Consider the following 6,000-nt stretch of genomic DNA (forward strand, 5'->3'; position numbering starts at 1 on the left):
ACTATAACCTCAAAATAAAGAGTTTAATTAAAAAAAAACACCAGGAAAATTCCAGACTGACACAGGAAGTAATGTTCCTGGTTTCACACAGCCAAAAAAGGGTAGGACCCAGATATAAACCCAAGTCTGATTTACCCTACATCACATGCTGTCTCCTTTCTCAGAGATTGTCCCATGAGCAGGGGCATGAGATGGTGGAAAGAGTACAGTGCTGGCCATAGGAAGCATTGACTTCCTGGTATTGCTTAGGACTCTGCGTGACTGAAAAGCAAATGGTTTTTCTTAATTGGTAGGCCTTAAGTGAATCTATACATTTACATATGTTTTCTGTAAAGTATGGCCTATAGTTTAGGAAAAAACTTCCATCTGAACAGAAAAATGAGTATACTGAGATTACTGTCATGACAATAATAACAATGAAAGCTAACATGGATGTAGCTCTCAGTGAATCTTCACAACTGTAAGAAGTAAGTAGTTTCTGTGTTGCAGATAACACATTTGAAGCATAAGAAGGTTGAGTAATCAAGTTCTTGCAGATGGTTCATAGCAGAGCTGGACTTGATCCTAGGTAGTCTAGCTGTGGAGGACATGCTCTTACTCAAGAGTGTCAGGTCAGATGACATGGTAGAAAAATAAATATGTTTTAGGTAAAAGTGTTCATATTGTTTGGGGGCAATGTTGTTTTAAAAAAAATTTTTTTATAAGGACCTACACATTGGTTTGCTTTTAGATGCTTCAATATGAAACTTAGGATGAGCCTCCTGTGAAAGCTGTTTACAATAATAGAATTTCTGCATGTGGTTGTGACTGTAATCCTTGTTCAATCCTTGGCATGCATGCAGCTTAAAGGTGATCTTATGAAACCCTTTAGATTTTTTTGTTAAATAAATGCCTAAAAATTCAGTGGTTGACATGGGAAATGTATCTAGGCTGCCAGAGGTTTCTGTTTGTACAAGGAGTTATTTAGATACCAATGAATAACTTACAGTATTAACTCCATTCAAGAAATGGATGCATTCTCATCTATCTCTCTCTCTCTCTTTATTCACTTTAATGAGATTTCTTTTCATACAGATTGTTTTAGACTTCTTTTTTTTGGACAGAGACAGAGAGTCAAGAGAGAGGGACGGATAGACAGGAAGGGAGAGAGATGAGAAGCATCAATTCTTCGTTGTGGCTCCTTAGTTGTTCATTGATTGCTTTCTCAGATGAGCTTTGACCTGGGGGGGGCTACAGCAGAGCGAGTGACCCCTTACTCAAGCCAGCGAACTTGGGCTCAAGCCAGCGACCTTGGGCTTCAAGCCAGCGACCTTGGGCTCAAGCCAGCGACTCTGGGCTTCAAGCCAGCGACCTTTGGGCTCAAACCAGTGTTCATGAGGTCATGTCTATGGTCCCATGCTCAAGCTAGTGACCTTGAGTTCAAGCTAGTGAGCCCACACTCAAGCTGGATGAACCCATGCTCAAGCCAGTGACCTTGGGGTTTCGAACCTGGATCCTCTGTGTCCCAGTCTGACACTATCCACTGCGACTACCTGGTCAGGCTAAAGTGAAGAATATTTATTAAATGCAAATAATTCATACTTCCTCTTTTCTCTTCCCTTCCTCCTCATTTTGACATAAACAGAAATACTTCCATTTTGATATTAGCTTTTTGTAAGGCGAGTTATATTTTTACACTTGATCTTAACCAAAAGGCCAGGAAGTGATGGCAGGTTACACTTTTTAACCACCTGATAAAAGCTGTTTAATCTGAAGCCACGTGTGGTACCACAAGTGGAGAGAATACAACTCAGAACTGAGATCCTGGTTTTACACTTATTGCCTAGAACTTTTTTTTTTTTTTACTCTGAACAGTCATTTACATTTCCTGTATCTGTTTACTCAAATCCCTGATGTGTCCTCTCTCCTTCACAGACCCCTTGTGAAGGATTTTTTTTTTAAGCAAAAAATACAATTTCACCAGCAGTCCTCCGAGTTGTCTAGTTTCCTCCTGGAAGAGGCCTGGGTGTGGAGGCAGAGCTGGCTCTGTGCATGGCCAGACAACGTGTGAGCCGGAAAAGTTACTGCTTTGGCTCCACCGGCCGGCACGGTGTCGGTTCATGTCAGCACCCTGTGAAGGTCTGCTCTCCAAACAGCGCTCTCTGTCACAGCTTTCAGCTGACATGCAGAAAGTTATTAATGTTCTTTCCTGTTTATTACCTTATAAAATCACATTTTTATTTTTTTTTTTGGTATTTTTCTCAAGCTGGAAATGAGGAGAGACAGTCAGACAGACTCCTGCATGCGCCTGATCGGGATCCACCCGGCACGCCCACTAGGGGCGATGCTCTGCCCCTCCGGGTTGACGCTCTGCGGCGACCAGAGCCACTCTAGCGCCTGGGGCAGAGGCCAAGGAGCCATCCCCAGCGCCCAGGCCATCTTTGCTCCAATGGAGCCTTGGCTGCGGGAGGGGAAGAGAGAGACAGAGAGGAAGGAGGGGGGGGGTGGAGAAGCAAATGGGCGGTTCTCCTATGTGCCCTGGCCGGGAATCGAACCCGGGTCCCCCGCACGCCAGGCTGACGCTCTACCACTGAGCCAACTGGCCAGGGCCAAAATCACATTTTTAAAAATCATAAAAGCACAGAATGTACTTAGCTTGTCTTATGAGTAAGTATGGTTAGCAATCAATTGTCCAAAGTGGCAAAGAGAGTTACACCTTGAGGGGCCGAGATTTATTTCCGAAAGAAGGGTCCTCATACACATTGACTCGCCACCCTCTGTAGTGATCAACCCTCCAGGGCATTAGTGTTAATGTTGCTGAGCAGTCGTGGCATTGGGTTCATTGGTGAAAGTATTAGGTGGCTGTTTTAAAATCTGAGAATGCAAAGAAGTGTTGAGGTTCTTAAAGGAAGACTGAGAAGGAAAAGTTTTCAGAAGAGGTGCTTTACAAAGACGGCTGGCCGTATATAAAATGCAATTTTCCCCTTTAATTAAGGGAAAATACACACAAAATAAATAAGGTTAATGTTAATTAGCAATGAAAACATTTTACGTTGCTTTCTCATATGTGGGCCCAGCCACATATGAGAAAACATTTTATGTTGGCTGGGCCCACATATAAAAATCAGGGATGATGGGCTCCTGTTTTATTTAAATTTATTTTTCAATATTTACATTTATTCACCAGGCTTTACCATCTCCACAGAAGGGAGGAAATTATTTACATGCCTGGTATTGTAACATTTAGCAGTGACTGGTCAGGAAGAACTTGGCTGACGCCTGGCTTCTCTCTTTAAGTTACTTACCCATTCTTTGTCCTGTATCAGGAATGGACCTGCAGTTCCGCCTCCTTGTTGGTTCTCTTGAGTGTCTGAAGACAGAGGACCTTTCTCTCGCTGCCAGGGGCGAGCGCGGGCCTGCATGTGGCTGCAGCTGGGTTTGAAACCTGCCTTCAGCCCTGGGTTGCTGGGTGGCCTTGCACTGACCAACCTCTCAAAGCTTCAGCTTCTTCTATTATAAAATGGGGCACTTAATCCCAGCCAGTTCATAGAGCCAACCATGTAGGATTGTTATGAAGATTAGAGATAATGTGATTGATGAGCCCAAAACAGAAGTGCTCCTAAATGGTAGTTATTAAGTGTTTTTCTGTCGGTGCCCTGGAAACGATTAAACAGGGAAAGTAAATTCAGGTCAAGCACAAGATCAAGCAGTTTCATGGTGTCATTTTAAAATCACAGTGACTCAACTCCCTTTTCATTACAGGAAACATAATTGGTGGGGGGGAAAAGCTTCAAGCATTGCCCCTGGATTCAGTACTGAGATGAGGGGCTCCCCACCTCACAGAGGGGGTTCGTTCTCCTGAGTGTCAGGACTGCACACAGATGCAGTCACTGAGCCACTGTGAGAAGGAAGCGTAATGACAAGTCATCTTCCTGGCAGCTTAAAACGGAGGAGGGTACTACTTTGTGCATTAGAAGTGTATTAGGCCAGCTCCTGACATCCTATACATGAACTCAGAACTCCTGCCAACCACCCCTCTGTGTCTGGTTGTATTAGTAAAACGGCTAGGAGCAGAGGTTCTGGAGTCAAACTGCCTGCATTCCAGTCCCCACTTCACAACTCACCAGCTTTGTGTCCTAAGGTAAGTTATTTACCCATTCTAAATCACTCTCCTCCTCTGAGACCTCAGGATAATATTGACATCCCTCTCCTAGGGTTGTGGTGAGGCTCGTGTATAAAATATTCTTAGCGTAATGCCACGAAGCAAGCACTAAGTAGTTATTGTGGGGGTGGTTGGTGTGGGCAATAGTAATTATCTTGCACAAGATCAAACACCAGTAAGAAGGCAGAAATCCTGGTCTTCTGATTCCAAATCCCAGGCTCTTTCTCTTACCATGTGTTACTCTACTGAATGTTTATTGCTTTCTTAAATGATTAAAATACCACAGGTGCTGTTTGTGTTATCCATGCACACTGAAGTATCCTCTCTGATTATGCAGAGCTGCAAAGAAAAGATCACACTATAAGTGGAAAATAACGTTTCATGGTTCTTTTGCTCTTGCTGAAGAGAAAGAGCCCACATACGGCTTCCCCCTGCACAGGATTTGTAATTCTTTGATATCAAAACCAATTTCAGTCCTGTCAACTGAAAGGACTGCTGTGATTTGACAGTTTGGTGCTAAGTGGTGACATCAACTGTTTGTCTGCCTTTCAAAGTTGTTCTTGTATATTTCAATCCAACTGCCTCCAAACAAAACAACTGGTGCAGCTGCAAGATATGCTCTAGCTTTCTGGTTCACTGCCCACTTCGGGGTAAATAACTGGTACGCTACTCCCTCCTTTAACTACCACTGGGCTTGGCACGGCCCCAGGATCCGTGGGTACTGAACCATCAAGCTAATTTTCCAGACTAACCTTAGCCTGGTGTGAACTTCAGACAAGGTAGCTCTCAGAGACATTCACGTTGACTTTCCTGCCTCATTTTAAAATAATTTTTTAATTGTCAAAAGGAAATATTCATCCACATATACCATATTCTGGGCCACGAAGCAAACTTCAACACATTTTAAAGAATTTAAATCATACAAAGGGATTTCTCTGCAAACAATTAAGCTAGAAATCAGTAACAGAAAAATAGCTGGAAAATCTCCAAACAGTTGGAAATTAAACAACATACTTCAAAACAACCCACAAGGCAAAAAGCAATTCTCAAGGGAAATTAGAATATATTGTGAGCTGAATAAAAATATATCAAGATTTTGGGGATGTATATAAAGTGATGCTTAGAGGACAATTTGTGGCATTAAAAGCTTATGTTAGAAAAGAAGAAAGATCTGCCTGACCAGGCAGTGGTGCAGTGGATAGAGTGTTGGACTGGGGTGTGGAGGACCCAGGTTTGAGACCCCGAGGTCACCAGCGCAGGCTCATCTGGTTTGAGCAAAGCTCACCAGCTTGGACCCAAGGTTGCTGGTTTGAGCAAGGGGTTACTCGGTCTGCTATAGCCCCACAGTCAAGGCACATATGAGAATGCAATCAATGAATGACTAAGGTGTCGTATGAGAAAGCAATCAATGAAAAACTAAGGTGTCGTATGAGAAAGCAATCAATGAACAACTAAGGTGTCGCAACGAAAAACTAATGATTGATGCTTCTCATCTCTCTGTTCCTGTCTGTCCCTGTCTATCCTTCTCTCTGACTCTCTGTCTCTGTAAAAAAAAAGAAGAAAGATCTAAAATTAATGGTATAAGCTAGCTTCCATCTAAAAAACTAGGAAAAGCAGCTAAAAACAAAGCAAGCAGAAGGAAGAAAATTAAGAGATGAAATCAACAAAGTTGAAAAACAAAATAAAAACATAAATTAAATCAATTAAATCCAAAGCTGTTTCTTGAAAAGGTCAATAAAATTGGCCATAGCTGGGTAGCTCAGTTGGTTAGTGTGTCATCCCAACACACCAAGTTTGGGGGTTCGACCCCAGTCAGAGCATATGTAAGAAACAACCAATGGAGTGCACAGATAAGTGGA

The sequence above is a fragment of the Saccopteryx bilineata genome, chromosome 4 (assembly GCF_036850765.1).
Source record: "Saccopteryx bilineata isolate mSacBil1 chromosome 4, mSacBil1_pri_phased_curated, whole genome shotgun sequence".
Lineage (NCBI taxonomy): Eukaryota > Metazoa > Chordata > Mammalia > Chiroptera > Emballonuridae > Saccopteryx > Saccopteryx bilineata.